Source organism: Euprymna scolopes, chromosome 32 (genome assembly GCF_053919585.1).
Source record: "Euprymna scolopes isolate OS-2025 chromosome 32, ASM5391958v1, whole genome shotgun sequence".
Lineage (NCBI taxonomy): Eukaryota > Metazoa > Mollusca > Cephalopoda > Sepiida > Sepiolidae > Euprymna > Euprymna scolopes.
In genome coordinates, this window is record NC_136513.1 from 84,875,799 (window position 1) to 84,889,640 (window position 13,842).

General features: G+C 12.7%; 1 protein-coding gene across 2 annotated transcripts in view; it reads left to right on the forward strand.

Moving 5' to 3' along the window:
• LOC145256460 (acylphosphatase-1-like) overlaps positions 1 to 13,842 on the forward strand; it is a 417,812-nt gene that overhangs the window by 336,751 nt on the left and 67,219 nt on the right. The gene's annotated exons all lie outside the window — the stretch shown is intronic.

Genomic DNA, 13,842 nt, shown 5'->3' on the forward strand with positions numbered 1-13,842 from the left:
ATTTATTCATTTATTTATTTAGATGAGTATTATTTATTCATTTATTTATTGAGATGAGTATTATTTATTCATTTATTTATTGAGATGAGTATTATTTATTCATTTATTTATTGAGATGAGTATTATTTATTAATTTATTTATTTAGATGAGTATTATTTATTCATTTATTTATTTAGATAAGTATTATTTATTCATTTATTTATTGAGATGAGTTTTATTTATTCATTTATTTATTTAGATGAGTATTATTTATTCATTTATTTATTTAGATCAGTATTATTTATTAATTTATTTATTCAGATGAGTATTATTTATTCATTTATTTATTGAGATGAGTATTATTTATTAATTTATTTATTTAGATGAGTATTATTTATTCATTTATTTATTTAGATGAGTATTATTTATTCATTTATTTATTTAGATGAGTATTATTTATTCATTTATTTATTGAGATGAGTATTATTTATTCATTTGTTTATTTAGATAAGTATTATTTATTCATTTATTTATTTAGATGAGTTTTATTTATTAATTTATTTATTTAGATGAGTATTATTTATTCATTTATTTATTTAGATGAGTATTATTTATTCATTTATTTATTGAGATGAGTTTTATTTATTCATTTGTTTATTTAGATGAGTATTATTTATTAATTAATTTATTTAGATAAGTATTATTTATTCATTTATTTATTTAGATGAGTTTTATTTATTCATTTATTTATTTAGATGAGTATTATTTATTCATTTATTTATTTAGATGAGTATTATTTATTAATTTATTTATTTAGATGAGTATTATTTATTCATTTATTTATTGAGATGAGTTTTATTTATTCATGTAGTTATTGAGATTAGTATTATTTATTCATTTATTTATTGAGATGAGTATTATTAATTCATTTATTTATTGAGATGAGTATTATTTATTCATTTATTTATTGAGATGAGTATTATTTATTCATTTATTTATTGAGATGAGTTGTATTTATTCATTTATTTATTTAGATGAGTATTATTTATTCATTTATTTATTTAGATGAGTTTTATTTATTCATTTATTTATTGAGATGATTATTATTTATTAATTTATTTATTGAGATGAGTATTATTTATTCATTTATTTATTGAGATGAGTATTATTTATTCATTTATTTATTGAGATGAGTATTATTTATTCATTTATTTATTGAGATGAGTATTATTTATTCATTTATTTATTGAGATGAGTTTTATTTATTCATTTATTTATTGAGATGATTATTATTTATTCATTTATTTATTGAGATGAGTTTTATTTATTCATTTATTTATTGAGATGAGTCGTATTTATTCATTTATTTATTGAGATGAGTATTATTTATTCATTTATTTATTGAGATGAGTATTATCTATTCATTTATTTATTGAGATGAGTTTTATTTATTCATTTATTTATTGAGATGAGTATTATTTATTCATTTATTTATTGAGATGAGTATTATTAATTCATTTATTTATTGAGATGAGTATTATTTATTCATTTATTTATTGAGATGAGTATTATTTATTCATTTATTTATTTAGATGAGTTTTATTTATTCATTTATTTATTTAGATGAGTATTATTTATTCATTTATTTATTTAGATGATTATTATTTATTAATTTATTTATTGAGATGAGTATTATTTATTCATTTATTTATTGAGATGAGTATTATTTATTCATTTATTTATTGAGATGAGTATTATTAATTCATTTATTTATTGAGATGAGTATTATTTATTCATTTATTTATTGAGATGAGTATTATTTATTCATTTATTTATTTCGATGAGTTTTATTTATTCATTTATTTATTTAGATGAGTATTATTTATTCATTTATTTATTGAGATGAGTATTATTAATTCATTTATTTATTGAGATGAGTATTATTTATTCATTTATTTATTGAGATGAGTATTATTTATTCATTTATTTATTTAGATGCGTTTTATTTATTCATTTATTTATTTAGATGAGTATTATTTATTCATTTATTTATTTAGATGAGTATTATTTATTCATTTATTTATTGAGATGAGTATTATTTATTCATTTATTTATTGAGATGATTATTATTTATTCATTTATTTATTGAGATAAGTTTTATTTATTCATTTATTTATTGAGATGAGTATTATTTATTCATTTATTTATTGAGATGAGTATTATTTATTCATTTATTTATTGAGATGAGTATTATTTATTCATTTATTTATTGAGATGAGTATTATTTATTCATTTATTTATTGAGATGAGTTTTATTTATGCATTTATTTATTCAGATGATTATTATTTATTCATTTATTTATTTAGATGATTATTATTTATTCATTTATTTATTGAGATGAGTATTATTTATTCATTTATTTATTGAGATGAGTATTATTTATTCATTTATTTATTTAGATGATTATTATTTATTCATTTATTTATTGAGATGAGTGTTATTTATTCATTTATTTATTGAGATGAGTATTATTTATTCATTTATCTATTTAGATGATTATTATTTATTCATTTATTTATTTAGATGAGTATTATTTATTCATTTATTTATTGAGATGAGTATTATTTATTCATTTATTTATTTAGATGATTATTATTTATTCATTTATTTATTTAGATGAGTATTATTTATTCATTTATTTATTTAGATGAGTATTATTTATTCATTTATTTATTGAGATGAGTATTATTTATTCATTTATTTATTTAGATGATTATTATTTATTCATTTATTTATTTAGATGAGTATTATTTATTCATTTATTTATTGAGATGAGTATTATTTATTCATTTATTTATTGAGATGAGTATTATTTATTCATTTATTTATTTAGATGATTATTATTTATTCATTTATTTATTTAGATGAGTATTATTTATTCATTTATTTATTGAGATGAGTATTATTTATTCATTTATTTATTTAGATGATTATTATTTATTCATTTATTTATTGAGATGAGTATTATTTATTCATTTATTTATTGAGATGAGTATTATTTATTAATTTATTTATTTAGATGAGTATTATTTATTAATTTATTTATTTAGATGATTATTATTTATTCATTTATTTATTTAGATGAGTATTATTTATTCATTTATTTATTGAGATGAGTATTATTTATTCATTTATTTATTTAGATGATTATTATTTATTCATTTATTTATTTAGATGAGTATTATTTATTCATTTATTTATTGAGATGAGTATTATTTATTCATTTATTTATTGAGATGAGTATTATTTATTCATTTATTTATTGAGATGAGTATTATTTATTAATTTATTTATTTAGATGAGTATTATTTATTCATTTATTTATTTAGATAAGTATTATTTATTCATTTATTTATTGAGATGAGTTTTATTTATTCATTTATTTATTTAGATGAGTATTATTTATTCATTTATTTATTTAGATCAGTATTATTTATTAATTTATTTATTGAGATGAGTATTATTTATTCATTTATTTATTGAGATGAGTATTATTTATTAATTTATTTATTTAGATGAGTATTATTTATTCATTTATTTATTTAGATGAGTATTATTTATTCATTTATTTATTTAGATGAGTATTATTTATTCATTTATTTATTGAGATGAGTATAATTTATTCATTTGTTTATTTAGATAAGTATTATTTATTCATTTATTTATTTAGATGAGTTTTATTTATTAATTTATTTATTTAGATGAGTATTATTTATTCATTTATTTATTTAGATGAGTATTATTTATTCATTTATTTATTGAGATGAGTTTTATTTATTCATTTGTTTATTTAGATGAGTATTATTTATTAATTTATTTTTTTAGATAAGTATTATTTATTCATTTATTTATTTAGATGAGTTTTATTTATTCATTTATTTATTTAGATGAGTATTATTTATTCATTTATTTATTTAGATGAGTATTATTTATTAATTTATTTATTTAGATGAGTATTATTTATTCATTTATTTATTTAGATAAGTATTATTTATTCATTTATTTATTGAGATGAGTATTATTTATTCATTTATTTATTTAGATGAGTATTATTTATTAATTTATTTATTTAGATGAGTATTATTTATTCATTTATTTATTTAGATGAGTATTATTTATTAATTTATTTATTAAGATGAGTATTATTTATTCATTTATTTATTTAGATGAGTATTATTTATTAATTTATTTATTTAGATGAGTATTATTTATTAATTTATTTATTTAGATGAGTATTATTTATTCATTTTTTTATTGAGATGAGTATTATTTATTCATTTATTTATTGAGATGAGTATTATTTATTCATTTATTTATTTAGATGAGTATTATTTATTAATTTATTTATTTAGATGAGTATTATTTATTCATTTATTTATTGAGATGAGTATTATTTATTCATTTATTTATTTAGATGAGTATTATTTATTCATTTATTTATTTAGATGAGTATTATTTATTCATTTATTTATTTAGATGAGTATTATTTATTCATTTATTTATTTAGATAAGTATTATTTATTCATTTATTTATTGAGATGAGTATTATTTATTCATTTATTTATTTAGATGAGTATTATTTATTAATTTATTTATTTAGATGAGTATTATTTATTCATTTATTTATTTAGATAAGTATTATTTATTCATTTATTTATTGAGATGAGTATTATTTATTCATTTATTTATTTAGATGAGTATTATTTATTAATTTATTTATTGAGATGAGTTTTATTTATTCATTTATTTATTGAGATGAGTATCATTTATTAATTTATTTATTTAGATGAGTTTTATTTATTCATTTATTTATTTAGATGAGTATTATTTATTCATTTATTTATTGAGATGAGTATTATTTATTCATTTGTTTATTTAGATAAGTATTATTTATTCATTTATTTATTTAGATGAGTTTTATTTATTAATTTATTTATTTAGATGAGTATTATTTATTAATTTATTTATTTAGATGAGTATTATTTATTCATTTATTGATTGAGATGAGTATTATTTATTCATTTATTTATTTAGATGAGTATTATTTATTAATTTATTTATTTAGATGAGTATTATTTATTAATTTATTTATTTAGATGAGTATTATTTATTCATTTATTTATTTAGATAAGTATTATTTATTCATTTATTTATTGAGATGAGTATTATTTATTCATTTATTTATTTAGATAAGTATTATTTATTAATTTATTTATTTAGATGAGTATTATTTATTAATTTATTTATTGAGATGAGTTTTATTTATTCATTTATTTATTGAGATGAGTATCATTTATTAATTTATTTATTTAGATGAGTTTTATTTATTCATTTATTTATTTAGATGAGTATTATTTATTCATTTATTTATTTAGATGAGTATTATTTATTCATTTATTTATTGAGATGAGTATTATTTATTCATTTATTTATTTAGATGAGTATTATTTATTAATTTATTTATTTAGATTAGTATTATTTATTCATTTATTTATTTAGATAAGTATTATTTATTCATTTATTTATTGAGATGAGTATTATTTATTCATTTATTTATTTAGATAAGTATTATTTATTCATTTATTTATTTAGATGAGTTTTATTTATTAATTTATTTATTTAGATGAGTATTATTTATTCATTTATTTATTTAGATAAGTATTATTTATTCATTTATTTATTTAGATGAGTATTATTTATTCCTTTATTTATTTAGATGAGTATTATTTATTAATTTATTTATTTAGATGAGTATTATTTATTCATTTATTTATTTAGATGAGTATTATTTATTCATTTATTTATTTAGATGAGTATTATTTATTCATTTATTTATTTAGATGAGTATTATTTATTCATTTATTTATTTAGATAAGTATTATTTATTCATTTATTTATTTAGATGAGTTTTATTTATTCCTTTATTTATTTAGATGAGTATTATTTATTCATTTATTTATTTAGATAAGTATTATTTATTCATTTATTTATTTAGATGAGTATTATTTATTCATTTATTTATTTAGATAAGTATTATTTATTCATTTATTTATTGAGATGAGTATTATTTATTCATTTATTTATTTAGATGAGTATTATTTATTCCTTTATTTATTTAGATGAGTATTATTTATTAATTTATTTGTTTAGATGAGTATTATTTATTCATTTATTTATTTAGATAAGTATTATTTATTCATTTATTTATTGAGATGAGTATTATTTATTCATTTATTTATTTAGATGAGTATTATTTATTCATTTATTTATTGAGATGAGTATTATTTATTCATTTTTTTATTTAGATGAGTATTATTTATTCATTTATTATTTAGATGAGTATTATTTATTCATTTATTTATTGAGATGAGTATTATTTATTCATTTATTTATTGAGATTAGTATTATTTATTCATTTATTTATTGAGATGAGTATTATTTATTCATTTATTTATTTAGATGAGTATTATTTATTCATTTATTTATTTAGATAAGTATTATTTATTCATTTATTTATTTAGATGAGTATTATTTATTCATTTATTTATTTAGATGAGTATTATTTATTCATTTATTTATTTAGATGAGTATTATTTATTCATTTATTTATTTAGATGAGTATTATTTATTCATTTATTTATTTAGATGAGTATTATTTATTCATTTATTTATTTAGATGAGTATTATTTATTCATTTATTTATTTAGAAAAGTATTATTTATTCATTTATTTATTTAGATGAGTATTATTTATTCCTTTATTTATTTAGATGAGTATTATTTATTCATTTATTTATTTAGATAAGTATTATTTATTCATTTATTTATTAAGATGAGTATTATTTATTCATTTATTTATTTAGATGAGTATTATTTATTCATTTATTTATTTAGATGAGTATTATTTATTCATTTATTTATTTAGATAAGTATTATTTATTCATTTATTTATTTAGATGAGTATTATTTATTCCTTTATTTATTTAGATGAGTATTTTTTATTCATTTATTTATTTAGATGAGTATTATTTATTCATTTATTTATTTAGATGAGTATTATTTATTCATTTATTTATTTAGATGAGTATTATTTATTCATTTATTTATTTAGATAAGTATTATTTATTCATTTGTTTATTTAGATAAGTATTTTTTATTCATTTATTTATTTAGATGAGTATTATTTATTCATTTATTTATTTAGATGAGTATTATTTATTAATTTATTTATTTAGATGAGTATTATTTATTCATTTGTTTATTTAGATAAGTATTATTTATTCATTTATTTATTGAGATGAGTATTATTTATTCATTTATTTATTTAGATGAGTATTATTTATTAATTTATTTATTGAGATGAGTTTTATTTATTCATTTATTTATTGAGATGAGTATCATTTATTAATTTATTTATTTAGATGAGTTTTATTTATTCATTTATTTATTTAGATGAGTATTATTTATTCATTTATTTATTGAGATGAGTATTATTTATTCATTTGTTTATTTAGATAAGTATTATTTATTCATTTATTTATTTAGATGAGTTTTATTTATTAATTTATTTATTTAGATGAGTATTATTTATTAATTTATTTATTTAGATGAGTATTATTTATTCATTTATTTATTGAGATGAGTATTATTTATTCATTTATTTATTTAGATGAGTATTATTTATTAATTTATTTATTTAGATGAGTATTATTTATTCATTTATTTATTTAGATGAGTATTATTTATTCATTTATTTATTGAGATGAGTATTATTTATTCATTTATTTATTTAGATGAGTATTATTTATTAATTTATTTATTTAGATGTGTATTATTTATTCATTTATTTATTGAGATGAGTATTATTTATTAATTTATTTATTTAGATGAGTATTATTTATTCATTTATTTATTTAGATGAGTATTATTTATTCATTTATTTATTGAGATGAGTATTATTTATTCATTTATTTATTTAGATGAGTATTATTTATTAATTTATTTATTTAGATGAGTATTATTTATTCATTTATTTATTTAGATAAGTATTATTTATTCATTTATTTATTGAGATGAGTATTATTTATTCATTTATTTATTTAGATAAGTATTATTTATTAATTTATTTATTTAGATGAGTATTATTTATTAATTTATTTATTGAGATGAGTTTTATTTATTCATTTATTTATTGAGATGAGTATCATTTATTAATTTATTTATTTAGATGAGTTTTATTTATTCATTTATTTATTTAGATGAGTATTATTTATTCATTTATTTATTTAGATGAGTATTATTTATTCATTTATTTATTGAGATGAGTATTATTTATTCATTTATTTATTTAGATAAGTATTATTTATTAATTTATTTATTTAGATGAGTATTATTTATTCATTTATTTATTTAGATGAGTATTATTTATTCATTTATTTATTGAGATGAGTATTATTTATTCATTTATTTATTTAGATAAGTATTATTTATTCATTTATTTATTGAGATGAGTATTATTTATTAATTTATTTATTTAGATGAGTATTATTTATTAATTTATTTATTTAGATGAGTATTATTTATTCATTTATTTATTGAGATGAGTATTATTTATTCATTTATTTATTTAGATGAGTATTATTTATTAATTTATTTATTGAGATGAGTTTTATTTATTCATTTATTTATTGAGATGAGTATCATTTATTAATTTATTTATTTAGATGAGTTTTATTTATTCATTTATTTATTTAGATGAGTTTTATTTATTCATTTATTTATTTAGATGAGTATTATTTATTCATTTATTTATTGAGATGAGTATTATTAATTCATTTATTTATTGAGATGAGTATTATTAATTCATTTATTTATTTAGATGAGTATTATTTATTCATTTATTTATTTAGATGAGTATTATTTATTCATTTATTTATTGAGATGAGTATTATTTATTCATTTATTTATTGAGATGAGTATTATTTATTAATTTATTTATTTAGATGAGTATTATTTATTCATTTATTTATTTAGATGAGTATTATTTATTCATTTATTTATTGAGATGAGTATTATTTATTCATTTATTTATTAAGATGATTATTATTTATTCATTTATTTATTTAGATGAGTATTATTTATTCATTTATTTATTGAGATGAGTATTATTTATTCATTTATTTATTGAGATGAGTATTATTTATTCATTTATTTATTTAGATGAGTATTATTTATTCATTTATTTATTTAGATTAGTATTATTTATTCATTTATTTATTTAGATGATTATTATTTATTCATTTATTTATTTTGATGATTATTATTTATTCATTTATTTATTTAGATAAGTATTATTTATTAATTTATTTATTTAGATGAGTATTATTTATTCATTTATTTATTTAGATGAGTATTATTAATTCATTTATTTATTGAGATGAGTATTATTTATTAATTTATTTATTTAGATGAGTATTATTTATTAATTTATTTATTTAGATGAGTATTATTTATTCATTTATTTATTTAGATGAGTATTATTTATTAATTTATTTATTTAGATGAGTATTATTTATTAATTTATTTATTTAGATGAGTATTATTTATTCATTTATTTATTTAGATGAGTATTATTTATTAATTTATTTATTTAGATGAGTATTATTTATTCATTTATTTATTTAGATAAGTATTATTTATTAATTTATTTATTTAGATGAGTATTTTTTATTAATTTATTTATTTAGATGAGTATTATTTATTAATTTATTTATTTAGATGAGTATTATTTATTAATTTATTTATTTAGATGAGTATTATTTATTCATTTATTTATTTAGATGAGTATTATTTATTAATTTATTTATTTAGATGAGTATTATTTATTAATTTATTTATTTAGATAAGTATTATTTATTAATTTATTTATTGAGATGAGTATTATTTATTCATTTATTTATTTAGATAAGTATTATTTATTCATTTATTTATTTAGATGAGTATTATTTATTCATTTATTTATTTAGATGAGTATTATTTATTAATTTATTTATTTAGATGAGTATTATTTATTCATTTATTTATTGAGATGAGTATTATTTATTAATTTATTTATTTAGATGAGTATTAATTATTCATTTATTTATTGAGATCAGTATTATTTATTAATTTATTTATTTAGATGAGTATTATTTATTAATTTATTTATTTAGATAAGTATTATTTATTAATTTATTTATTTAGATGAGTATTATTTATTAATTTATTTATTTAGATGAGTATTATTTATTCATTTATTTATTTAGATGAGTATTATTTATTAATTTATTTATTTAGATGAGTATTATTTATTAATTTATTTATTTAGATGAGTATTATTTATTAATTTATTTATTTAGATAAGTATTATTTATTAATTTATTTATTTAGATGAGTATTATTTATTAATTTATTTATTTAGATGAGTATTATTTATTCATTTATTTATTTAGATGAGTATTATTTATTCATTTATTTATTTAGATGAGTATTATTTATTAATTTATTTATTTAGATGAGTATTATTTATTCATTTATTTATTTAGATAAGTATTATTTATTAATTTATTTATTTAGATGAGTATTATTTATTCATTTATTTATTTAGATGAGTATTATTTATTCATTTATTTATTTAGATGAGTATTATTTATTCATTTATTTATTGAGATGAGTATTATTTATTCATTTATTTATTTAGATGAGTATTATTTATTCATTTATTTATTTAGATGAGTATTATTTATTCATTTATTTATTTAGATAAGTATTATTTATTCATTTATTTATTGAGATGAGTATTATTTATTAATTTATTTATTTAGATGAGTATTATTTATTAATTTATTTATTTAGATGAGTATTATTTATTCATTTATTTATTGAGATGAGTATTATTTATTCATTTATTTATTTAGATGAGTATTATTTATTAATTTATTTATTGAGATGAGTTTTATTTATTCATTTATTTATTGAGATGAGTATCATTTATTAATTTATTTATTTAGATGAGTTTTATTTATTCATTTATTTATTTAGATGAGTTTTATTTATTCATTTATTTATTTAGATGAGTATTATTTATTCATTTATTTATTGAGATGAGTATTATTAATTCATTTATTTATTGAGATGAGTATTATTAATTCATTTATTTATTTAGATGAGTATTATTTATTCATTTATTTATTTAGATGAGTATTATTTATTCATTTATTTATTGAGATGAGTATTATTTATTAATTTATTTATTTAGATGAGTATTATTTATTCATTTATTTATTGAGATGAGTATTATTTATTAATTTATTTATTTAGATGAGTATTATTTATTAATTTATTTATTTAGATAAGTATTATTTATTAATTTATTTATTTAGATGAGTATTATTTATTAATTTATTTATTTAGATGAGTATTATTTATTAATTTATTTATTTAGATGAGTATTATTTATTAATTTATTTATTTAGATAAGTATTATTTATTAATTTATTTATTTAGATGAGTATTATTTATTCATTTATTTATTTAGATGAGTATTATTTATTAATTTATTTATTTAGATGAGTATTATTTATTCATTTATTTATTGAGATGAGTATTATTTATTAATTTATTTATTTAGATGAGTATTATTTATTAATTTATTTATTTAGATGAGTATTATTTATTCATTTATTTTTTTAGATGAGTATTATTTATTCATTTATTTATTTAGATGAGTATTATTTATTCATTTATTTATTTAGATGAGTATTATTTATTCATTTATTTATTTAGATGATTATTATTTATTAATTTATTTATTTAGATGAGTATTATTTATTCATTTATTTATTGAGATAAGTATTATTTATTAATTTATTTATTTAGATGAGTATTATTTATTAATTTATTTATTTAGATGAGTATTATTTATTCATTTATTTATTTAGATGAGTATTATTTATTCATTTATTTATTTAGATGAGTATTATTTATTAATTTATTTATTTAGATGAGTATTATTTATTCATTTATTTATTTAGATAAGTATTATTTATTAATTTATTTATTTAGATGAGTATTATTTATTCATTTATTTATTTAGATGAGTATTATTTATTCATTTATTTATTTAGATGAGTATTATTTATTCATTTATTTATTGAGATGAGTATTATTTATTAATTTATTTATTTAGATGAGTATTATTTATTAATTTATTTATTTAGATGAGTATTATTTATTAATTTATTTATTTAGATGAGTATTATTTATTCATTTATTTATTTAGATGAGTATTATTTATTCATTTATTTATTTAGATGAGTATTATTTATTAATTTATTTATTTAGATGAGTATTATTTATTCATTTATTTATTTAGATAAGTATTATTTATTAATTTATTTATTTAGATGAGTATTATTTATTCATTTATTTATTTAGATGAGTATTATTTATTAATTTATTTATTGAGATGAGTTTTATTTATTCATTTATTTATTGAGATGAGTATTATTTATTAATTTATTTATTTAGATGAGTATTATTTATTAATTTATTTATTTAGATGAGTATTATTTATTCATTTATTTATTTAGATGAGTATTATTTATTCATTTATTTATTTAGATGATTATTATTTATTAATTTATTTATTTAGATGAGTATTATTTATTCATTTATTTATTTAGATGAGTATTATTTATTAATTTATTTATTTAGATGAGTATTATTTATTAATTTATTTATTTAGATGAGTATTATTTATTAATTTATTTATTTAGATGAGTATTATTTATTCATTTATTTATTTAGATGAGTATTATTTATTAATTTATTTATTTAGATAAGTATTATTTATTAATTTATTTATTTAGATGAGTATTATTTATTCATTTATTTATTTAGATGAGTATTATTTATTAATTTATTTATTTAGATGTGTATTATTTATTCATTTATTTATTTAGATGAGTATTATTTATTCATTTATTTATTGAGATGAGTATTATTTATTAATTTATTTATTTAGATGAGTATTATTTATTAATTTATTTATTTAGATGAGTATTATTTATTCATTTATTTATTTAGATGAGTATTATTTATTCATTTATTTATTTAGATGAGTATTATTTATTAATTTATTTATTTAGATGAGTATTATTTATTCATTTATTTATTTAGATAAGTATTATTTATTAATTTATTTATTTAGATGAGTATTATTTATTCATTTATTTATTTAGATGAGTATTATTTATTCATTTATTTATTTAGATGAGTATTATTTATTCATTTATTTATTGAGATGAGTATTATTTATTAATTTATTTATTTAGATGAGTATTATTTATTCATTTATTTATTTAGATGAGTATTATTTATTCATTTATTTATTTAGATAAGTATTATTTATTCATTTATTTATTGAGATGAGTATTATTTATTAATTTATTTATTTAGATGAGTATTATTTATTAATTTATTTATTTAGATGAGTATTATTTATTCATTTATTTATTGAGATGAGTATTATTTATTCATTTATTTATTTAGATGAGTATTATTTATTAATTTATTTATTGAGATGAGTTTTATTTATTCATTTATTTATTGAGATGAGTATCATTTATTAATTTATTTATTTAGATGAGTTTTATTTATTCATTTATTTATTTAGATGAGTTTTATTTATTCATTTATTTATTTAGATGAGTATTATTTATTCATTTATTTATTGAGATGAGTATTATTAATTCATTTATTTA